The sequence below is a fragment of the Myotis nattereri genome (assembly GCF_964212035.1).
Source record: "Myotis nattereri genome assembly, chromosome: X".
Classification (NCBI taxonomy): Eukaryota; Metazoa; Chordata; class Mammalia; order Chiroptera; family Vespertilionidae; genus Myotis; species Myotis nattereri.
The window spans coordinates 63,375,122-63,401,093 of record NC_138078.1 but is presented as its reverse complement, the minus strand read 5'-3'; positions in this window follow the sequence as shown (position 1 = coordinate 63,401,093).

Sequence of the window (25,972 nt, the reverse complement as noted above, 5' to 3'; positions counted from 1 at the left end):
TGTTGAGGAAAAAATCCCCATTCAGTCTTCTCCTTGTCCTTATTCAAGGTTTCTGGCTCAGTATGTAATGGCATGTCTGATGCCCCAATTAAAGAATTCTATATTACTCCCTTCTCACAGGCCTGCCCCTTCTTTACATCCCTCCCCATCATCTGAAAACACACAAAAATACATATTTCCTTTATACCCTTGCTGGTATTTATTCAAGTAGACCATCAATATTTTCATCTTCTCGTAATGCCCTTTTCTGAAGCATTGGTTGTAGAGGGATTCACATTATTAAGTGTATTCCCCTCAGAGAAACTGCGTATCACCTGTGGTAGATGAACACTCCACCACTTCTTCTTCTGCATTTGTTAGGTTGCTTACTGGAGGTTTTCCCCTTCCTGTAGTAAAGTACAATTATCTGATTTGTTCTATCTTTCTCCCTCTTGTCTTCATTCACCTTAAAGTCCAAATTTACCATCGCCAATATCTTGGTTATTGTTATGCCCAGATTTTAAATCCCCAACAGACCTCACCAGGGAGCCAGCCGTGTCCAATGCAAAAGCAAAGAGTCCTTTATTATCACAGACCCATGTCTGGCTCCTATGTTCACAAAGGCGAGAAGAGAGAGAACGCCTGTGGGAAAAAATGGGGTTTTAATAGGGGGATGGAGTTAGGGGAGGGGAAATGATTGTGGGCCCTGCGGATTAGCTCGGTGCAAGTTAGGTCTTATTACACAGGATGTGGTCATATCCAAGGTGTGCACGTCCCCTGAATTTCATTTGTTAGTTTCAAAAGGTTCTGGGCGTGGCCAGCAGTGTCCTGGGATACAGGAAGCTGGTACTATCCTGAGCACATGGCGGCTGCACCAACATTGAGGATACGGGGAAGATGGATGGTATATCCTTCGCCTTTTCATTCCCCCAGTTTCTTGGAACTTCCTGCTCAATCATGAGAGGGACTGCATTACTATTCCACCATTGCTAGAGGCCCATACTGGGCACACAGAACTATCAACTGAACTATCCCTATGTGCTTAACAAATGGATCGGTGGAAGGGAAAGAAACCATTTTAGCTTTAACAGCCTCTATTGTAATAGGATTTTTCTTCTTAAAATTCCTCCATGGCTATCAAAAAGCCAGATCAAGAGTAATTTACCTACTCTCCTGATGTTTACATAAACACAACAAGAATGGTAACTGACTACCTTTGCTGCAGTCTCATGGTTGAATTTTAATGTGCTCAGTAGGCCAGGAAGCTAAGCCATCCAGCTTCCATCAGGCCTGCCTACAGTATCTGCGGAGTTAGGTGAATCCCTCACCTGTAGCAACTCCACCTGAGCCTACGCTCCAGGCTTTAAGGCTCATATCAGTAGCCCTCCCACTCGTTGTGGCCCAGAGTGTGCTGGGTTGCGCAGTGATGCAGAGGCATATTTGCTGATCCCCTTCTACTCTTACCAACCGCCAGTTATGGTAGGACATCGGCCTGACATTCCAGCACCAGCCATCTTCAGGGCTCCCAACCAGGATACCAGGATTTCTTCGTGGAATTCTTACTGGCTTCAAGTCTTTAGAGCTCAGACAGGGCTCTTTAAAACATGATATTCCAGTCAAAGTTTTCTGTTAATAAAACCATTATCAGGAACTGGTCTTATTAAATATATGCAAAGAAATGTATTGCCATGACTTATTTAGCATTGCCAGATTTCAGAGGAATTACATAAGGAGAAAAACATACTGATCTACTCTAAGATTTTCTGACTTTCCTTGCCAATTCCTTTTCATGGCTTTTTCAGAATTATAACAAAACAGTAATTGTTGGCAGTAAACTTTCTTTCTATGCATCACCATGCGTTAGACCTTCTATTCTAAACAGGCCTTTTCCAGCTTACTACCCCTGACATGGGCATGGTCACGCAGGCCTGCAAATGGTATACATGCTGCCAACTCTCAACTGTCTCTCAACAGTGATGAGAACCTGATGGGCATCCTTCCCTGTCCAGTTGGGCACCTGTCCTCTTGGCAGCTAGATACCCTTTACTTTTGGGGGTCACCCAGCACAGTCCCCTTACAGGACAGCCAACACACATTTAAACCTGCAAAAGAATCAAAGGTCAATATAACATATCAATACAATGAAACATAATATTGACATCATGGCCGCTTCAGGCAGCCCAATCTTCTGCTACTAAACATGTGACCCTATAAATTGTCCTTGTCTCTTGGGAGCCATGTCCATGAAGAAGCAGGCATCATCTAAATCTATTACACAGCATTGTGGGGGCTCCTGGTGACAGGAGTGATCGCGAGCAATGTTACCAGAATCAGGCAGGTCGAGCACGCTGCAGCTTGAGCTTGAGAGGGTAGCGTTGATCTCGATCGATGCTCCATTTGGTGATGAAGTCTTTCCTGGTCATGGATGGGTCCGCTGACTGGATGGGAGTGTAATGGACCCAGGCCGCGACGCCGTCCACCTTGAGAGCGGTAGGGGTTGTCAGCACGAGGCTTTTTATAGTGAGTGGTAAACAAGGTAGTGGTTACCAAAGTTTCACTTTCCTTGTGAGTTTCACTTGTTTACACCATGGTTATACTTCCTGCACTTCCTCAGCCCATTAGATTCCCAGATAACATCTAGGGAGTGTCATAAGGTCAAGCCTAATTATGCTAAGAGGACTGTGCCCTCTAAGCTAGGACTTGTTTGTGACTTTGCCAGCAGGTCAGTCCGAGGCTTAACCCTATGTCAGTATCCCACATCTCACCCTTTTTTGTTTTATTAATTAAGCTACTATAATGAAAATAAAACTTAAACATCAAGAACAAAACTCTGGCTATTAAAACGATAACAATGCCAATCCGTAACCAAAAACATTTTAAAACTTAAGCATAACATTTCAAGGACAAAAATTGTTTTAAGTCCCAATTTCAATGTCCAACAGTTCCTTATGTGTACATGTCAACAATGATATTTCAGTTCTGGATTGTGGAAAAATGGTGGCAATGCAGGTCCGACCCTCTCTGGTTTGGTCCTGGGCAATCTGCAGCGACACACAGCTGCTGACTGCTAGCATGGAAAAGCGTCTTCAGCGTCTCCATCTCTGAACTGTCTCTCCTCTTGTCTTCATGACTGGAGCATTCCTGAGAATTCCTCTCTGTTGCAGCAATCCACGTGGTCTTGAAGTTGTTTTCTGAAAATATACAAACATATTCTCGACCTCAGGTTAATAGAGAAATTTTTACTTAGGGTACTTTTTATATTTGCCCAAATGATTTTCCTTTGGCTTATTTTGACACCATGTGTGTTTTCCTGGGTGTCTCACTGTTAGCATTATAAAAGAAAAAAATTTTTCTAGATTTATTTTATTTTTTTTTTAAATTTATGAATTCACTTTTTTTATTGCTTAAAGTATTTCAAGGGGTATTACATATGTGTCCTTTTTTTCCCCCTCGCCCTTGACAGTACCCTAGCCTCCCTAATCCCCCAGTGTCTTATGTCCATTGATTATGCTTATATGCATGCATACAAGTCCTTAGCTTGATCTTTTACCCCCCTCCCTCCTGCCCCCCAACCCTCCCCGGCCTTCCCGCTGCAGTTTGACAATCTGTTTGAGGCAGCTCTGCCTCTGTATCTTTTTTTGTTAATTTATTGCTTTAAGTATTACAAAGGGTATTACATATGTGTCCATTTTATCCCCCTGCCCTAGACAGTCCCCTAGCCTCCCCCATCCCCCAATGTCTTATGTCCGTTGATTATGCTTATATGCATGCATACAAGTCCTTTAGTAGATCTCTTACCCCCCTACCTCCTGCCCCCCAACCCTCCCCGGCCTTCCCGCTGTGGTTTGACAATCTGTTTGAGGCAGCTCTGCCTCTGTATCTATTATTGTTCAAACGTTTATAATGGTCTCTATTATCCATGAATGAGTGAGATCATGTGGTACCTTTCCCTCATTGACTGGCCTATTTCACCTAGCAAAACGCTCTCCAGTTCCTTCCATGCCACTGTAAAAGGAAAGAGCTCCTTCCTTTTTACAGCAGCATAGTATTCCATCCTGTAGATCTACCACAGTTTTCTAATCCATTCATGTACTGATGGGCACTTAGGCTGTGTCCAGATCTTAGCTATGGTGAATTGTGCTGCTATGACCATAGGGGTGCATATATCCTTTCTGATTTGTGTTTCTTGTTTCTTAGGATATATTCCTAGAAGTGGGATCACAGGGTCAAATGGGAGTTCCATTTTCAGTTTTTAAAGGAAACTCCATACTGTCTTAAATAGTGGCTGCACCAGTCTGCATTCCCACCAGCAGTGCACAAGTGTTCCTTTTTCTCCACATCCTCTCCAGCACTTGTCGTTTGTTGATTTGTTGATGATAGCCAGTCTGACAGGTGTGAGGTGGTACCTCATTGTTGTTTTGATTTGCATCTCTCAGATGATTAGTGACTTTGAGCATGTTTTCATATGTCTCTTGGCTTTCTGAATGTCCTATTTTGAAAGGTGTCTATTTAGGTCCTTTGCCCATTTTTTGATTGGATTGTTTATATTCCTTTTGTTAAGTTTTATGAGTTCCTTATAAATTTTGGAGAATAGGCCCTTTTCAGATATGACATTGGCAAATATGTTTTCCCACACAGTGGGTTTTCTCGTTGTTTTGTTGATGGTTTCTTTTTCTGTGCAGAAGCTTTTTATTTTGAAGTAGTCCCATTTGTTCATTTTCTCTTTAGTTTCAAGTGCCCTAGGAGCTGTATCAGTGAAGAAATTGCTTTGGCATATGTCTGAGATTTTGTTGCCTTTGGATTCTTCTAGAATTTTTATGGTTTCCTGTCGTACATTTAAGTCCTTTATCCATTTTGAGTTTATTTTTGTGTATGGTGTAAGTTGGTGGTCTAGTTTCATTTTCTTGCATATATATTTCCAATTTTCCCAACACCATTTATTGAAGAGTCTATCTTGGCTCCATTGTATGTTCTTGCCTCCTTTTTCAAATATTAATTGAGCATATTGGTTTGGGGAGATTTCTGGGCTCTCTATTCTATTCCATTGATCTACATGCCTATTCTTGTGCCAGAACAAGGCAGTTTTGCGAACAGTGGCTTTGAAATACATCTTGATATCTGGTATTGAGATCCCACCTACTTTGGCCATTTTCAGGATTTCTGCAGCTATTCGGGGTCTTTTTTTATTCCAGATGAATTTTTGGAGAGTTCTTTCTAGATCTCTGAAGTATGCCGTTGGTATTTTAATGGGAATTGCGTTGAATTTATAGATTGCTTTGGGTAGTATGGACATTTTAATTATGTTGATTCTACCAATCCATGAACACGGATGTTCTTCCATCTGTTTATGTCTTCCTCTATATCTTTTTTCAAGGTCCTGTAGTTTTCTGAGTGGAGGTCTTTTACCTCTTTAGTTAAGTTTATTCCTAGGTAGCTTAATTTTTTTTGGTGCGATGGTAAACGGGATTGTTTTTATAATCTCTCTTTCTGAAAGTTCACTATTGGTGTATAGAAATGCCTCAGATTTCTTGGGGTTAATTTTGTATCCTGGTACATTGCTAAATTCATGTATTAAGTCTAGTAGGCTTTTGATGGAGTCTCTAGGGTTTTGCATGTATATTATCATGTCGTCTGCAAATAAGGACAGTTTTACTTCCTCTTTTCCAATTTGGGTGCCTTTTATTTCTTCTTCTTGCCGAATTGCAATGGCTAACACTTCCAGTACTATGTTGAACAGGAGTGGTGAGAGGGGACATCCCTGTCTTGTTCCTGTTCTTAGGGGAAATGGTGTTAGTTTTTGTCCATTGAGTATGATGTTGGCTGTGGGCCTGTCATATATGGCTTTTATTATGTTGAGGTATGATCCCTCTACTCCCACCTTGCTGAGAACTTTTATCAAAAATGGGTGTTGAATTTTGTCAAATGCTTTTTCTGCATCAATTGATAAGACCATGTGGTTTTTTTCTTTCAATTTGTTTATGTGATGTATCACGTTTATTGATTTGCGGATACTGTACCATCCTTGCATCCCTGGGATAAATCCTACTTGGTCAAGGTGTATGATCTTTCTGATGTACTGCTGGATCCGATTTGCTAAGATTTTGTTGAGGATTTTGGCATCTATGTTCATGAGGGATATTGGCCTGTAATTCTCTTTCATTGTGTTGTCTTTACCTGGTTTTGGTATTAGGGTGATGCTGGCTTCATAGAATGAGCTTGGAAGTGTTCCTTCCTCTTGAATTTTTTGTAGTAGTCTGAGGAGGATAGGTTTTAGTTCTTCCTTGAATGTTTGGTAAAACTCCCCTGTGAAGCCGTCTGGTCCTGGGCTTTTGTTTGCTGGAAGCTTTTTTTTTTTTAATATATTTTATTGATTTTTTACAGAGAGAAAGGGAGAGATATAGAGAGTTAGAAACATCGATGAGAGAGAAACGTCGATCAGCTGCCTCCTGTACATCTCCTACTGGGGATGTGCCGGCAACCCAGGTACATGCCCTTGACTGGAATCTAACCTGGGACCTTTCAGTCCGCAGGCCGACGCTCTATCCACTGAGCCAAACCGGTTTCGGCATGCTGGAAGCTTTTTGATGACTGCTTCAATTTCTTCCATAGTTATTGGCCTGTTGAGATTTTTAGATTCTTCCTGATTGAGTTTTGGAATGTTGTATTTTTCTAGGAATTTGTCCATTTCCTCCAGGTTGTCTAGTTTGTTGGAGTAGAGCTGTCCATAGTATTTTTTAACAATCATTTGTATTTCTGTGGGGTCTGTTGACTTCACCTTGTCATTTCTGATTTTGTTTATTTGGGTCCTCTCTCTTTGCTTCGTGGTGACTCTGGCTAGAGGTTTGTCAATCTTGTTTATCCTTTCCAGGAACCAGCTCTTGGTTTCATTGATTTTCTGTATTGTTTTTGTGGTCTCTATGTCATTTATTTCTGCTCTAATCTTTATTATCTCCTTCCTTCTGCTCACTCTGGGGTTTTCTTGTTGCTTTCTTTCTAATTCTTTGAGTTGTTGAGTTAGCTGATTTGCTACCATTTTTTTAGATAGGCCTGTAGAGCTATAAACTTCCCTCTCAGGACTGCTTTCATTGTGTCCCATAGGTTTTGGATTGTTGTGTTTTCATTGTCATTAGTTTCCAGGATGTTTTGAATTTCTTCTTTGATTTCATTGGTAACCCAATCAATATTTAATAGCATGCTATTCAGCTTCCAGGTGTTTGAGTATTTTTTGTTGTTTTTATTGTAGTTTATTTCTAATATTATGCCATCGTGGTCTGCGAAGACGCTTTTTATGATTTCAATCTTCTTGAATTTGGGGATACTTTGCTTGTGACCCAATATATGGTCTATTTTTGAATATGTCTTATAAGCATTTGAGTAGAATGTATATTCCCTGGCTTTGGGATGAAGTGTTCCCAAGATGTCTATTAAGTCCATCTGATCTAATGAGTCATTTAGGATTGCTGTATCTTTGCTGATTGTTTGTCTAGAGGGCTTATCCAGTGTTGTCAGTGGTGTATTAAAGTCCGCTACTATGATTGTATTGTTGTCGATCTCTCCTTTGATATCTTCCAGGAGTTTTTTTATGAATTTGGGTGCTTCTGCATTGGGTGCATATATGATTACCAGGGTTATATCTTCTTCTTGTATTGATCCCTTTAGTATTATGAAGTGGCCTTCCTTATCTCTTGTTATGGCCTTCACTTTGAGGTCTATTTTGTCTGATATAAGTATTGCTACCCCAGCTTTCTTTTCCTTTCCATTCTCCTGAAAGATATTTTTCCATCCTTTCACTTTCAATCTGTTTGAGTCCCTTCTAATGAGGTGGGTTTCTTGTAGACAACAGATGTATGGGTCATGTTTTTTTTATCCATTCAGCCACTCGATGTCTTTTGTTTGGAGCATTTAGTCCGTTTACGTTTAAAGTGATTATTGAAAGGTACTTGTTTGTAGCCATTTCTGTTTTTGCGTGGTTGTTTTATTTCTGAGCTTTTTATTTCTTATTTTTATATCAGTCCCTTTAGCATTTGGTGCATTGCTTGCTTGGTGGTGATAAACTCCCTTAGCCGTTTTTTGTCTGTGAAGCTTCTTATTTCCCCTTCAAGTTTGAATGATAGCCTTGCTGGATAGAGTATTCTTGGATTCAGTCCTTTGCTTTGCATCACTTTGTAAATTTCTGTCCATTCTTTTCTGGCCTGATGTGTTTCCGTTGAGAAATCATTTGACAATCTAATGGGAGGTCCCTTGTATGTCACTTTCCGTCTCTCTCTTGCAGCCTGTTAGATTCTCTCTTTGTCCTGAACATTTGCCATGGTAATTATGATGTGTCTTGGTGTGGGTCTTTTCGGGTTCACATGTTTGGGACTCTCTGGGCTTGTGTGACTTTTTTCTTCCCCACCTCAGGGAAGTTTTCTGATATTATTTCTTCTAATAGGTTTTCTAATCCTTGTTCATCCTTCTGTTGTTTTGGTACCCCTATTATTCGTATGTTGTTTCATTTCATGTTGTCCCAAAGCTCCCTTAGGCTCTCCTCCTGTCTTTTAATTTTTTTCTCCAATTGCAGTACATTTTGGGTGTGTTTTGCTTCCTTGTCTACTAATTCACTAATTCGGTCCTCTGCTTCTCCTAGTCTACTGATAATACTTTCAATGGAGTTTTTCATTGCAGCTATATCACTTTTCATTTCTTCTTGGGTCTTACTTAAGTTGTTGATTTTTTCATCTGTTTCTTCTAGCTTCTTCCATATGTTATCGATTTTTTCATCTGTTTCTTCTTGCTTCTTGCAGAGGTTGTTGATTTTTTCCTCCATCCGGTTTATGCACTCTAGGACCCTTATTCTGAATTCTTTTTCTGTCATGTTGCATGCCTCTGTATTACTTAGCTGCTTTTCTGGAGAGTCCTCCTTCTCTTTCCTTTGGGGGTTTCTTTCTCTACCCATGTTTCATCTCACTGACATATTTAGACGTTGAGTCGTTCAGTGGTTGCTCCCTTGGTGTCAGTGACTCCTTGGTCTGTGGTTGCTCTTCGGGCGGTTGCGGTAGCAGCTGCTCTTTAGTTGGCAGCAGTTCCTCTGGTGGGTGCTGTTCACAGCTGTGGTGGCTCTTCTGGCTGGTGGGGCGAGGTTTCACGTACAGCTGCTGTTCCTCAGCAGAGGGTGTGGTGCTCAGGAGGTTGCTGTTGCTTGGATCTGCTGCGTTGATTTAAAGGCACAAAATACAACACAACAAGGCACCACATACCAGGCACTATACACAAATATATTCACGATATTAATAACCCCAAATAAAGATGACCACCTGAATTAAGAGAATTAGGGGATAAAGAAGAAGGAAGAGGAAAAGATAAAAGAGCAAAAAGAAAAGAAAAGTAGGGACCTAAGAAAGGAGTGCAGGAATGAAATTGGGAAAAAGGAGGGTGGAAAATAAAAGCGAGAAAAGAAAAGAAAAGAAAAAAAGGAAAAATAAGAGCGAAAAGAGAGAATGAAGTGTAAGAGGGGAAGAGACTTTTTTATATGAGGAGAATACTCCTATAGAACAGCCATTAGTCCCAACAAATTCCAGCAACAGCTCCCTGGAGATGAATGCAAACTAGAAACAACCAATAATATAACGATGAAAATAGAATGGAGACCACTAATCCCAAAATAAAATAAAGAGAAAATAAAATGGCACTTTAAAAAAATGGTAAAATGGTAGCAGTAATAATACTGGTTAAAAGTAAGAAGGTAGTAATTAAAAGGGTAAAATCAGGTGATGGAAAAAAGAAGAAAAAAAAGAAAAAAAAAGAAGAAAAGAAAAAAAAGAAAAAAAATTGGTTTCTTAGTTAAAAGGTGAAAACAGAAAAAAAAAATTGCAGTAGTGAAGGTCCTTCGGTTCTTCTATTCTTCAGTGTGGCTTGCCTTAGACCTGCCAGGTATTCAGGAGAGTGTTGAGTTTCCCTGCGATACACTGTTCCTCTGTGTTGTAAACCACAGTCCTTATTTTAAAGCAAGCCGCATTTGTTTCCCAGACTGCCTTATTTTGTGTTTAGCAAAGAGTCAGTTTGTGGGTCAGCCTCTGGGTGGCAGTGTTCTGGGGTGGACTCTGAGGCTATAGGGCCTCTCTGTCCAGTGGAAGTTCACTGCCCAGAGCTGGCTGCGTAATAGTTAGTTACAGGTGTTGTGTTGTTGCTGGGATTGAAAATCCATCTATAGGCCAGGCCCTGTTAACTCCCAGGGACTGATCAGGTTAGTTTAATCCTTGATCTCATTCACGGTGGAATCTGGGTGTGGCTGTGCTCCTTGCCTGGGGGCTGGGGGGTGGAGTCTCACTCTCCGGAGAGAATGGCTGCCCCAGTCCTGAGCTCAGGGGTGTCTCAGCACTCAATTCGCTGCCACCTCTCCCGGCCCCCCTTCTCTCCTCAGTCTCTCCCCAGATTCCACTCCTCCACACCCTCTCCCTCCCTTCAGCACAGGTGAGTGTCTGTATCCGAAATGTCCCATGAACAGTATTCAGTAAAAACAAACAAACAAAAGGCGGCCGCGGAAACGGGAAAGGCTTGGTTTCTGTAAGCTTCTTCTCTTACTGGGACTGCATTTTCTGGTCAGCTCTTCAGGCTGCCCCCTTTAGGCTCAGTCCTCTGTGATCACAGAACCCAGCTCTCAATTCCCCCGGCAGCGCCAGGAATCCCGCGGTTCTCCTTTCCCCTGTCAGGGGCTGTGCCTGTCCCAAGGGATGCTGCTGTCTGCCACGCGGTCTCCCTCCAACTTTCTGGGCTCAGAGGTCTGGCAAACTTTCCTGCCCAAATCCCTGTTTTTTTTTTACCTTTCCAGGGGAGTTCTGCTCTTCCCTGCTGCAAACCGTCTCACCAGCTGAGCAACTTCGACAATTCGGGGTGGATGTTACTAGTTTCAGCTGCTCACTCCATTTGCTCCCTGACACGACCTGGGACGCGGCTGCCTATACCGCCGCCATCTTCCAAGAATCTGGAATCTTTCTTATGACACATTCGCTCCGGAGCAGGGGAGACAGACCTTATGAAAATTCAGGAACTTGGCACTTCAGTACCGGATTTTTCTGTTTCGATCTTGAGGCAACAGACACTACTCAAATTGTCCGGGCCTCTATATATACTTTTTAGATTAATGAGGAGCCACTCACTTCAGCTCTGGCTGCCCAAAATCAGTGGTTGCCATGGTGTGGCTTCACATCACAAAGCCTCAGCTTGACCAACCAGGAGGGGCGGGGTTGGCAGAGGATGCAGAAATTTCAGAAAAATGGTTATAGAACAGAGACCTTCATCTTACTCCTTAAATTTTTTCCAAACTGTCCTCTCTCTCCCTCTCATTTCCTCCAGTTCCATTATAGTCCAGCATATGGCAGGAAGTTGGTGTTTCCTCTAAGACAATTCCCATACTTCCCCGTAATTTCAGTGGTCCATTCCACTATGTTCAGGTGCTAGCATTTCCTAGGATTTTGAGTGTTGTTTTAATGGATGTATTATTTTAGAATAGTTCCAGATTTACAGAAAAATTGTGAAGATAATAACCATGTACACCATACCCACTTTCCCTTATTACTAATATCTTACTTAACTAGGGGGCAAATGTAAGATGAAGTGAATCATCAGTGAAACAGAGTGAAACCTCACTTCTCTAGCATCTCCAATATCCAGTAATGCTGTTCTAGACCAAGTTGTTAAAGGGAAAACTGGACCGTTTGCGGCATAAAACCTCAGATCTTGAGCTGACCATCCTTTCAATAGTTTAACAATATTCAATACTCTACCATGTAAAAAGGAAATCAAATTCATTATTATACACTGCCCGCACTATGACAACACCCTGTTCCTCATGACTGCGACCACCACCATCCATCCCGCCGCCCCAGTGCAAACCTAAATTAAACACCAGCTTCTTTTTTCCTTGTCAGTATGAGAAAGTGTTGGGAATAAAATCCCCATTCAGACTTATCCTTGTCCTTATGCTAAGTGTCTGACTCAGTATGGAATGGCTTGTCTGGTGCCCCAAATAAAGAAATCTACATTACTCCCTTCTCACATGCCTGCACCCTCCTTAGAAGCCTACTCATCAGTGAAACAGAGACAAACCTCACTTCTCTAGTATGTCCAATATCCAGCAATGCTGTTCTAGACCAAGTCGTTAATGAAAAAACTGGAACAGTTGTGGCATAAAACTTAAGATCTGGACCTGACCATCCTTTCAATACTTTAACAATATTCAATAGAAAGCCATGTAAAAAGGAAATCAAATTCTTTATTTTACACTGCCAGCACTAACACAACACCCTGATCCTCATGACTGCGACCAGCACCATCCATCCCACCCACCCCCCCCAATACAAACATAATTTCACATTTGGACTTGCAGTTTCTTCATCCATCCTTGTGTTTGGAGTCTCATTCCTTATCTCTACTAGTCTACAACATTGTCTTATTAAGTTTCACTATCTTGAAGCAACAGACACTACTCAGAGGGTCCTGGCCTCTATATATACTCTTTAGGTTAATGAGGAGCCACTCACTTCAGCTCTGGTTGCCCAAATTCAGTGATTGCCATGGTGGGTCAGACATCACAAAGCCTCAGCTTGACCATCCAGGAGGGGCGGGCGTGGCAGAGGTTACAGAACTCTCAGACACTCTGGTTAAAGAAAAGAGACCTTCCTCCTAACTCCTAAAATTTTGACCAAAATGACCTCTCTCTCTCTCTCTCTGATTTCCTCTAATTCTATTATAGTCCAGCGTATGGCAGGGAGGTGGTGTTTCCTCTAAGACAACGGGCATACTCCCCCGACATTTCAGTGGTCCATTCCACTATGTTCAGGTATTAACGTTTCCTAGGATTTTGAGTGTTGTTTTAATGGATGCTTTATTTTAGAAAAGTTCCAGATTTACGGAAAAATAGTGAAGATAATAACCATGGAAACCATACCCATTTTCCCTTTTTACTAATATCTTACTTATGTATGGTGCAAATGTAACAAGAAGTGAATCATCAGTGAAACAGTTAGAGTGAAACCTCACTTCTCTAGTACCTCCAATATCCAGCAATGCTGTTCTAGACCAAGTTGTTAAAGGAAAAACTGGACAAGTTGTGGCATAAAATTTCACATCTTTAGATGACAATCCTTTCAATACTTTAAGAATATTCTATAGTCTGCTGTGTAAAAAGGAAATCGAACTCTTTTTTATACACAGACAGCACTATCATAAAACCCTCTTCCTCATGACTGCGACCACCACCATCCACCCAAACCCCCAATACAGACATAAATTCACTTTTGGACTTACAGTTTCTTCCTCCGTCCTTGTGTTTGGAGTCTTATTCCTTATCTCTACTAGTCTACAATATCATCTTATTAAGTTTCACTATCTTGAGGCAACAGACACTCCTCAAAGGTCCCTGGCCTCTATATATACTCTATAGGTTAATGAGGAGCCACTCACTTCAGCTCTGGTTGCCCAAAATCAGTGGTTGCCATGGTGTGGCTTGACATGACAAAGCCTCAGCTTGACCATCCTGTAGGAGCGGGGGTCACAGAGGATGCACAAATCTCAGACACTTTGGTTATAGAACAGAGTCCTTCCTCTTAAATCCAAAAATTTTTCCCAAATTGACCTTTCTCTCTCTCTCATATCCCCTAGTTCCATTATAGTCAAGCACATGGCAGGGAGGTGTTATTTCCTCAAAGACAATTGCCATACTCCCCCGTCATTTCAGTGGTCCATTCCACTATGTTCAGTTGCTACCATTCCTTTGAACTTCAGTGTTGTTTTAATGCCTGTTTTATTTCAGAATAGTTCCAGTTTTACAGAAAAATTGTGAAGATAATAACCATGTACACCATACAAAATTTCCCTGATTACTAATATCTTACTTATGTATGGGGCAAATGTAACGTGAAGTGAATCATCAGTGAAAGAGAGTGAAACTTCACTTCTCTTGTATCTCCAATATCCAGCAATGCTGTTCCAGACCAAGTTGTTAAAGGAAAAACACGACCAGTTGTGGCATAATACTTCAGATCTTGAACTGACCATCCTTTCAGTAGTTTAACAATATTCAATAGTCTACCATGTAAAAAGGAAATCAAATTCATTATTATACACTGCCAGCACTAACAAAACATCCTGTTCCTCATGACTGTGACCACCTCCATCCATCCCACCCCCCCAATCCAAACCTAAATTCAACATCAGCTGCTTTTCTTCCTTGCAATTATGAGAAATGGTTGAGAAAAAAATCCCCATTCAGTCTTATCCTTGTCCTTACTCTAAGTGCCTGGCTCAGTATGGAATGGCTTTTCTGGTGGCCCAACTAAAGAAATCATCATTAGTCCCTTCTTACATGCCTGCCCCCTCCTTGGATCCGTCCCGATCATTGAAAAAGAGTCAAACCTCACTGCTCTAGTATCTCCAATATCAAACAATGCTGGTCTAGATCATGATGTTAAACAAAAAACTTTACCAATTGTGGCATAAAAATTCACATCTTGAGCTGACCATCCTTTCAATGGTTTAACAATATTCAATAGTCTGCCTTGTAAAAAGGAAATCAAATTCTTTATTATAAAGTGCGAGCACTAAAACAATGCCCTGTTCCAAGTCACTGTGACCACGACCATCCATCCCCCCCTCAAAATACAAACATAAATTCAATTTTGGACTTGCAGTTTCTTCATCCCCCCTTGTGTTTGGAGTCTTATTCCTTATCTGTACTAGTTTATACTATCGTCTTATTAAGTTTCGCTATCTTAAGGTAACAGACACTACTCAAAGGGTTCTGGCCTCTATATATACTCTTGAGGTTAATGAGGAGCCACTCACTTCAGCTCTGGTTGCCCCAAATCAGTGGTTGCCATGGTGTGGGTTGACATCACAAAGACTCAGCTTAACCATCCAGGAGGGGCGGGGCTGGGAGACGATGCTGAAGGCTCAGATGCTCTGGTATAGAAAAGAGACCTTCTTCTTACCTCTTAAAATTTTTCCCCAAATTGACCTCTCTCTCATTTCTATTTCCATTATAGTCCAGCATATGGCAGGGATGTGGTGTTTCCTCTAAGACAATTGTCATACGCCGCCGTCATTTCAGTGGTCCATTCCACTATGTTCAGTTGCTACCATTTCCTAGGATTATGAGTGTTGTTTTAATGGATCTTTCATTTTAGAATAGTTCCAGATTTACAGAAAAATTGTGAAGATAATAACCATGTACACCATACACAATTTCCCTTATTACTCATATCTTACTTATGTATGGGGCAAATGTAACCTTAAGTGAATCATCAGTGAAACAGTTAGAGTGTAACCTCACTTTTCTAGTATCTCCAATATCCAGCAATGCTGTTCTAGACCAAGTTGTTAAAGGAAAAACTGGACCAGTTGCGGCATAAAACTTCAGATCTTGAGCTGACCATTCTTTCAATAGTATAACAATATTCAATAGTCTACCATGTAAAAAGGAAATCAAATTCATTATTATACACTGCCAGCTCTATGACAACACCCTGTTCTTCATGACTGGAACCACCACCATCCATCCCAACATCACAATCCAAACCAAAATTAAACATCAGCTTCTTTTTTTTTGTCGGTATGAGAAAGTGCTGGGAATAAAATCCCCATTCAGACTTATCCTTGTCCTTATGCTAAGTGTCTTTCTCAGTATGGAATTGCTTGTCTGGTGCCCCAACTAAAGAAATCTACATTACTCCCTTCTCACATGCCTGCCCCCTCCTTAGATCCCTCCTCATCAGTGAAACAGAGTCAAACCTCACTTCTCTAGTATATCCAATATCCAACAATGCTGTTCTAGACCATGATGTTAAAGGAAAAACTCAATCACTTGTGGCATAAAAATTCACATCTTGACCTGACCATCCTTTCAATAGTTTAACAATATTCAATACTCTACCATGTAAAAAGGAAATCAAATTCATTATTATACACTGCCCGCACTATGACAACACCCTGTTCCTCATGACTGCGACCACCACCATCCATCCCGCCGCCCCAGTGCAAACCTAAATTAAACACCAGCTTCTTTTTTCCTTGTCAGTATGAGAAAGTGTTGGGAATAAAATCCCCATTCAGACTTATCCTTGTCCTTATGCTAAGTGTCTGACTCAGTATGGAATGGCTTGTCTGGTGCCCCAAATAAAGAAATCTACATTACTCCCTTCTCACATGCCTGCACCCTCCTTAGAAGCCTACTCATCAGTGAAACAGAGACAAACCTCACTTCTCTAGTATGTCCAATATCCAGCAATGCTGTTCTAGACCAAGTCGTTAATGAAAAAACTGGAACAGTTGTGGCATAAAACTTAAGATCTGGACCTGACCATCCTTTCAATACTTTAACAATATTCAATAGAAAGCCATGTAAAAAGGAAATCAAATTCTTTATTTTACACTGCCAGCACTAACACAACACCCTGATCCTCATGACTGCGACCAGCACCATCCATCCCACCCACCCCCCCCAATACAAACATAATTTCACATTTGGACTTGCAGTTTCTTCATCCATCCTTGTGTTTGGAGTCTCATTCCTTATCTCTACTAGTCTACAACATTGTCTTATTAAGTTTCACTATCTTGAAGCAACAGACACTACTCAGAGGGTCCTGGCCTCTATATATACTCTTTAGGTTAATGAGGAGCCACTCACTTCAGCTCTGGTTGCCCAAATTCAGTGATTGCCATGGTGGGTCAGACATCACAAAGCCTCAGCTTGACCATCCAGGAGGGGCGGGCGTGGCAGAGGTTACAGAACTCTCAGACACTCTGGTTAAAGAAAAGAGACCTTCCTCCTAACTCCTAAAATTTTGACCAAAATGACCTCTCTCTCTCTCTCTCTGATTTCCTCTAATTCTATTATAGTCCAGCGTATGGCAGGGAGGTGGTGTTTCCTCTAAGACAACGGGCATACTCCCCCGACATTTCAGTGGTCCATTCCACTATGTTCAGGTATTAACGTTTCCTAGGATTTTGAGTGTTGTTTTAATGGATGCTTTATTTTAGAAAAGTTCCAGATTTACGGAAAAATAGTGAAGATAATAACCATGGAAACCATACCCATTTTCCCTTTTTACTAATATCTTACTTATGTATGGTGCAAATGTAACAAGAAGTGAATCATCAGTGAAACAGTTAGAGTGAAACCTCACTTCTCTAGTACCTCCAATATCCAGCAATGCTGTTCTAGACCAAGTTGTTAAAGGAAAAACTGGACAAGTTGTGGCATAAAATTTCACATCTTTAGATGACAATCCTTTCAATACTTTAAGAATATTCTATAGTCTGCTGTGTAAAAAGGAAATCGAACTCTTTTTTATACACAGACAGCACTATCATAAAACCCTCTTCCTCATGACTGCGACCACCACCATCCACCCAAACCCCCAATACAGACATAAATTCACTTTTGGACTTACAGTTTCTTCCTCCGTCCTTGTGTTTGGAGTCTTATTCCTTATCTCTACTAGTCTACAATATCATCTTATTAAGTTTCACTATCTTGAGGCAACAGACACTCCTCAAAGGTCCCTGGCCTCTATATATACTCTATAGGTTAATGAGGAGCCACTCACTTCAGCTCTGGTTGCCCAAAATCAGTGGTTGCCATGGTGTGGCTTGACATGACAAAGCCTCAGCTTGACCATCCTGTAGGAGCGGGGGTCACAGAGGATGCACAAATCTCAGACACTTTGGTTATAGAACAGAGTCCTTCCTCTTAAATCCAAAAATTTTTCCCAAATTGACCTTTCTCTCTCTCTCATATCCCCTAGTTCCATTATAGTCAAGCACATGGCAGGGAGGTGTTATTTCCTCAAAGACAATTGCCATACTCCCCCGTCATTTCAGTGGTCCATTCCACTATGTTCAGTTGCTACCATTCCTTTGAACTTCAGTGTTGTTTTAATGCCTGTTTTATTTCAGAATAGTTCCAGTTTTACAGAAAAATTGTGAAGATAATAACCATGTACACCATACAAAATTTCCCTGATTACTAATATCTTACTTATGTATGGGGCAAATGTAACGTGAAGTGAATCATCAGTGAAAGAGAGTGAAACTTCACTTCTCTTGTATCTCCAATATCCAGCAATGCTGTTCCAGACCAAGTTGTTAAAGGAAAAACACGACCAGTTGTGGCATAATACTTCAGATCTTGAACTGACCATCCTTTCAGTAGTTTAACAATATTCAATAGTCTACCATGTAAAAAGGAAATCAAATTCATTATTATACACTGCCAGCACTAACAAAACATCCTGTTCCTCATGACTGTGACCACCTCCATCCATCCCACCCCCCCAATCCAAACCTAAATTCAACATCAGCTGCTTTTCTTCCTTGCAATTATGAGAAATGGTTGAGAAAAAAATCCCCATTCAGTCTTATCCTTGTCCTTACTCTAAGTGCCTGGCTCAGTATGGAATGGCTTTTCTGGTGGCCCAACTAAAGAAATCATCATTAGTCCCTTCTTACATGCCTGCCCCCTCCTTGGATCCGTCCCGATCATTGAAAAAGAGTCAAACCTCACTGCTCTAGTATCTCCAATATCAAACAATGCTGGTCTAGATCATGATGTTAAACAAAAAACTTTACCAATTGTGGCATAAAAATTCACATCTTGAGCTGACCATCCTTTCAATGGTTTAACAATATTCAATAGTCTGCCTTGTAAAAAGGAAATCAAATTCTTTATTATAAAGTGCGAGCACTAAAACAATGCCCTGTTCCAAGTCACTGTGACCACGACCATCCATCCCCCCCTCAAAATACAAACATAAATTCAATTTTGGACTTGCAGTTTCTTCATCCCCCCTTGTGTTTGGAGTCTTATTCCTTATCTGTACTAGTTTATACTATCGTCTTATTAAGTTTCGCTATCTTAAGGTAACAGACACTACTCAAAGGGTTCTGGCCTCTATATATACTCTTGAGGTTAATGAGGAGCCACTCACTTCAGCTCTGGTTGCCCCAAATCAGTGGTTGCCATGGTGTGGGTTGACATCACAAAGACTCAGCTTAACCATCCAGGAGGGGCGGGGCTGGGAGACGATGCTGAAGGCTCAGATGCTCTGGTATAGAAAAGAGACCTTCTTCTTACCTCTTAAAATTTTTCCCCAAATTGACCTCTCTCTCATTTCTATTTCCATTATAGTCCAGCATATGGCAGGGATGTGGTGTTTCCTCTAAGACAATTGTCATACGCCGCCGTCATTTCAGTGGTCCATTCCACTATGTTCAGTTGCTACCATTTCCTAGGATTATGAGTGTTGTTTTAATGGATCTTTCATTTTAGAATAGTTCCAGATTTACAGAAAAATTGTGAAGATAATAACCATGTACACCATACACAATTTCCCTTATTACTCATATCTTACTTATGTATGGGGCAAATGTAACCTTAAGTGAATCATCAGTGAAACAGTTAGAGTGTAACCTCACTTTTCTAGTATCTCCAATATCCAGCAATGCTGTTCTAGACCAAGTTGTTAAAGGAAAAACTGGACCAGTTGCGGCATAAAACTTCAGATCTTGAGCTGACCATTCTTTCAATAGTATAACAATATTCAATAGTCTACCATGTAAAAAGGAAATCAAATTCATTATTATACACTGCCAGCTCTATGACAACACCCTGTTCTTCATGACTGGAACCACCACCATCCATCCCAACATCACAATCCAAACCAAAATTAAACATCAGCTTCTTTTTTTTTGTCGGTATGAGAAAGTGCTGGGAATAAAATCCCCATTCAGACTTATCCTTGTCCTTATGCTAAGTGTCTTTCTCAGTATGGAATTGCTTGTCTGGTGCCCCAACTAAAGAAATCTACATTACTCCCTTCTCACATGCCTGCCCCCTCCTTAGATCCCTCCTCATCAGTGAAACAGAGTCAAACCTCACTTCTCTAGTATATCCAATATCCAACAATGCTGTTCTAGACCATGATGTTAAAGGAAAAACTCAATCACTTGTGGCATAAAAATTCACATCTTGACCTGACCATCCTTTCAATAGTTTAACAATATTCAATAGTCTGCCATGTAAAAAGGAAATCATTTTCTTTATTATACACTTCCAGCACTAACGCAACACCCTGTTCCTCATGACTGCCACCACGACCATCCATATCACCCCCCCACCCCAATACAAAGATAAATTGAAATTTGGACTTAGTTTCTTCATCCATCCTTGTGTTTGGAGTCTTAGTCCATATATCTACTAGTCTAGACTATCGTCTTATTAAGCTTCGCTATCTTGAGGCAACAGACACTACTCAAAGGGTCCTGGCCTCTATATATACTTTATATGTTATTGAGGAGCCACTCACTTCAGCCTTGGCTGCCCAAAATCAGTGGTTGCCATGGTGTGGTTTGACATCACAAAGCCTCATCTTGACCATCCATGAGGGCCGGGGGTGGCAAAGGATGCAGAAATCTCAGACACTCTGCTTAGAGAACAGAGACCTACCTCTTAACTCCTAAAATTTTTCCCAAACTGTCCTCGCTCTCTCTCATTTCCTCTAGTTCCATTATAGTCCAGCATATGGCAGGGAGTTGGTGTTTCCTCTAAGACAATTCCCATACTCCCCCGTCATTTCAGTGGTCCATTCCACTGTGTTCAATTGATACCATTTCCTAGGTTTTTGAGCGTTGTTTTAATGGATGTTTTATTTTAGAATCGTTCCAGAATTACAGAAAAGTTGTGAAGGTAATAACCATGTACACTATACCCAATTTCCCTTATTACTAATGACTTACTTATGTATTGAGCTAATTTAACATGAAGTGAAACATCAGTGAAACAGAGTGAAACCTCACTTCTCTGGTACCTCCAATATCCAGCAATGCTGTTCTAGAACAAGTTGTTAAAGGAAAAACTGGACCTGTTGTGGCATAAAACTTCACAACTTGAGCTGACGATCCTTTCAATAGTTTAAGAATATTCGATAGTCTGCCATGTAAAAAGGAAATGAAATTCTTTACAATAAACTGGCAGCACTCACATAACAAACTGTTCCTCATGACTGCGAACACCACCAGCCAGCCATTATGACCCCAATACAAACATAAATTCAATTTTGGTCTTGCAGTATCTTCTTCCATCCTTGTGTTTGGAGTCTTATTCCTTATCTCTACTAGTCTACACTATCAGCTTATTAAGTTTCGCTATATTGAGGCAACAGACACTACTGAAAGGGTTCTGGCCTCTATTTATTATGTTTCAGTTAATGTGGAGCCACTCACTTCAGGTCTCTTTTCCTAAAATCAGTTTGGCCATGGTGTGGCTTGACATCACAAAGCCTCAGCTTGACCATCCAAGTGGGACAGGGGTGGCAGAGGATACAGAAATCTCAGAAAATCTGGTTATAGAACAGACACCTTCCTTTTAACTCCTAAAATTATTCCCAAACTGACCTTTCTCTCAATTCTCTCTCTCTCTCTCTCTCTCTCTCTCTCTCTCTCTCTCTCTCTCTCTCTCTCTCTTCCTTTAGTTCCACTGTATCCAGCATATGGCAGGGAGGTGGTGTTTCCTCTAATCCACTTCCTAAACTCCACAGTCATTTCAGTGGTCCATTCCACTATGTTCAGATATTACCATTTCCTATTATTTTGAGTGTTGTTTTAATAAAAGTTTTATTTTAGAATAGTTCCAGATTAAAAAAATTGGGAAGATAATATTCATGTACCCCATACCCAATTTCCATTATTACTAATATCTTACTTAGGTATGGTGCAAATGTAACATGAAGTGAATCAGCAGTGAAACCGAGTGAAACCTCTCTTCTCTAATATGAACAATATCCACCAATGCTGTTCTAGAGCAAGTTGTTTAATATAAACTGTACCACTTCTGGCATCAAACTTAACATATTGAGCTGAGAATCCTGTTAATAATTTAACAATATTCAATAGTCTACCATGTAAAAAGGAAATCAAATTCATTATTATACACTGCCAGCATAAAAGAACACACTGTTCCTCATGACTGCAACCACCATCATCCATCCCACCCACCCAATCCAAACCTAAATTAAACATCAGCTTCATTTCTTCCTTGCCAGTATGAGGAAGTGTTGAGGATAAAATCCCGTTTCAGTCTTCTCCTTGTCCTTATTCTAAGTGTCTGGCTCAGTATGGAATGGCTTGTCTGGTGCCCCAATTAAAGAAATCTACATTACTCCCTTCTCACATGCCTGCCCCCTCCTTAGATCCCTCCCCAGAAGTGAAATAAAGTCAAACCTCACTTCGTCAGTATCTCCAATATCCAACAATGCTGTTCTAGACCATGATTTTAAAAGCAAAACTGTGCCAGTTGTGGCATAAAACTTCACATCTCGAGCTGACCATCCTTTCAATAGTTTAACAATATTCAATAGTCTGCCATGTAAAAAGGAATTCAAATTCTTTATTATACACTGCCAGCACTAACCAAACGCCCAGTTCCTCATGAATGCGACCATGACCATCCATCCCACCACCCCCCCCGAATACAAACATACATTCACTTTTGCGCTTGCAGTTCGTTCAACCATCCTTGTGTTTTGTGTTGATTGTTTCCTTCCATGTTCCGGGTGGAGTAGGGTTCGGTATCTGAAAGAGGAGCCGCACAACAAAGGAGAGAGAAAGACAAGAGATAATTTTGCAATATTGGGGGACCAGTCGGCAAGTCCCGAGGACTTCCTCTGTGCTCAGGCCTCACCAAGCTTTTATTGATCTCGGATGCACCCATAGCATAGACCTTAGGCAGGTGACCCCCTAGTAATAAGCACACTAACCCCTCAGCAAGGATTTACGTAATAATAAATGGAGGAATAGTTTCAGCTACCACTGTCTGGACAAACAGAGGTGGTGCCTAGCTCTGAGGTTTGCTAGGGATTCAAAGGCACCCAGCCTTTGGGGGGTTTCAGGGAGTTCCCTGTCTATGCTTATCAGATAGTGAAGGCAATAAACAGTTTCCCACATCTCCCCCTTATTTTTTCTTTCAAAAATAATCAAGTCCCAATTTCAATGTCCTAAAGTTATGAGTCCATGTTTCAATGTCCAAAAGTTCATGTGTACATGCCAGCAATGAAATCTTGTTTCTGGATGGTGGAAAATTCAGGTCCGGTCCTTTCTGGTCTGCTCCTGAGCACCCTGCAGTGCTGCACAGCTGCTCACTGCTAGCATGGCAAGGCGTCTTCCACCATCTCCATCTCTGAACTGTCTCTTCTGTCTTTGTGGTTGGCTTTCTGTGATCCGTTGTTACAGGAATCCACATGGTCTTGTAGCTGTTCTCTAAAAGTATACAAACATATTCTCGACCAAATGGTAAAGGAAAAAAAAAACCTTACTTGGGTCTTTTCTTTAACATGATGTTTCCCTGTCCTACCCTAGCATAATGTGTGTTTTTCCTGGGTGTCTCACTATTAGCATTATAAACGAAAAAATATTTTCTCTAAATGTAATTTAGTTACAGAATCTATTTCCTTACATGGTATTCTTCCAATATATTTTTCCACTATCCCCCCTTTTTTTTGATTTAATTAGGAGACTTCTTGGAAATTTTATAATGCAGTCTAGATAGCTTGAAATAACAATTTTTTGCACGCAAAAAAATGAACCTGAACATGCTTTAGGTTCATAGCATGTTTACCATGAAATGAAAATTTTTGTTAATACTTTTTGAATAATTACTTATTTCAAATTAGCCATATGTAATTAATTTGTAAACTTGAATTTAATTAATTTGAAAACTATTTGCTGTCATATTTAATATTTTAACAATAATCTTAATTTACACTGTAAATATTAATTCAGAGGATGACTTTACAACCTTGTGAAGTGTTGAGCATTCCTTTTGTTAGGCTAGATTTAGACAAAGGGTCTGTTAGCCAAGCCTCTGTTTATCTGGATTCTGACTTCAGCTGGACCAAATCTCTTCTGTTATTTGGTTCCTGATCTGGGCTGGGCATGGGAAGCAAGAAGCAGCCATGGGGACAGGAGACCTTCCTCAAAAGGGGCGAGTGTCAAGCCTGTGCACCATTGTGGGGGGTCTGTGTCCCTCCTTTGTTGCACCCAAAGTTTTCTCCTCCTGGCCCCCGGCTGTGCCTGTCTTAGGTCGCCCCACGCTTTGGGGTCTTACCTGTCTTTGACCATCAACCATCTCTGGGCCAAGTAGGGTGCTGTGAGGTTCAGTTCTGTCTCCTTGTTAACCTGTGTCCCTCTGGCCTCCATGCCCAGCAACTGCCTTTGGATCTCCCCGCCTGCTGGCGAGGACCCGGCATTGGTCATAGGAAACCCAGGTTTCTTCTCCAGAGAGGGCCCAGCTTACGCCATTGGGAAAGAGACAGATGCATGGTACCAGCTTTTCATGATCCCAGCTTGAACAGAGAGCTCAGGTAACAGCTGTAGGCAATTGGATTCCTCTTGACAAAAAAAGTCAAGATAGGTCAATACAGAATGCTTAAGTGCCTTCCCCAGGAGGCCCTCCGCACAGTGGAAAGGAATAAATCCCTTCATGTAAAATATTCAAATTCATTTGTAAATTTGTTTGGGATAAATGCACAATATACTGTTGTAAAGCATCAAAAATTATTAATAAAACTTGTAGAATAATAGCATGTAAGAATATTCTTTGCTCAAGGTCATGACAACTTAATTTTAAACTGGCTGTCTCAAGGTTTCAAATGAGGAACCTAGTTAGCAAAAAAAAAAAAAAAAAAAAAAAAACAGAAACAGAGACAGCATGCTATCTAAATTACAGTTCTGGGTCTCCAGAGCACTGAGTTGACGCACTAACTGGAGCCTTCTGACTTTGGGATAGCTATGTTGTCCTTCCCAGGTAAAGGAAAAATGTGCCTTCTAAGACCAGTATGAAATTATAGTTTTTACCTGAATGAATTGTTACCGTACTTCACTTTACCGTGCCCCAGGTGGTCTCTGCGCTGTTGGTTGTCTGGTTTGTCTTCCTCCTGTTCCTCATCTTCAGTGGACTGCTTGGAGTCACTGCTCTCTGTGGCTGAGGTAGTTGATTGTTTACAGCTACATGTTATGGCTCCAGGCCCAAGATCTTCAGTCTGGCTAGATTCCTGATGCAGTTTAATATTTCTAGCAGGAATCCATACGGGTTTGGAAAAGTTCTCTGGGAATATACAAGCATACCCTCTGCCAAAACTTAATAATGGGTCAGGTCCCTTCCATAAACCAGATTCGGGATCCTTCCATTTAACTAGACCATTTTCTTTTGTTTTATTCTGACACCAATGTAGCTCCATAGGTGTCTTTCCATCAGCATCACAAGTGAAAAAATTTAGAGTAATTAAAGCTAGGTGCAGCCTTCCCGAAGGTGATTTCTCCATCATCCCCCTTTTTTGTTTTTCAAGTTGGGATTTTTAAAAGCTGATGAGACTCTGAAGCCTCTTTTAATAAAGCAACCAATTGATCAGCATGTGCATTTCCCTTAGTTAATGGGCCAGGTAATATGCTGTGAGCCCTGATGTGGGTGATATAAAAAGGGTATGTTGTCTGCTGCACAATCTGTTGAACTTACTTAAATAGTAAGAATAAACTTTGGTCACTAAGCCATTTCAACCGGGCAGTTTCAATTCTATTTACTAGGCCTGAAGCATAAGAGGAATCAGAAATAATGTTATCAGGCTGTTGGAAATCTTGCAACGCAGCCTTAATAGCTTCTAACTCAATTCTTTGCAAAGAAGTATGACTGGTCAGTATGACTCGGTCAGAATTTATAGTATGATAGGCAACTTTCCCATTAGATGACCCATCAGTAAAAACAGTTAAAGCTCCAGGAATTGGTTCCTGCCTAGTATTTTTGGTATAATGATGGAGGTCTTATTTAAAAATTGTAGTAGTTTATATTTTAATAGGTGACAGATAAGTTCCCCTGTATATCCACTTAGCCCAATTTGCTAATTTAAGTCAGTTTGAAATAACATTTATTCTTATAACATTACTTGTCCTAATTTTTGGACAGTAAATG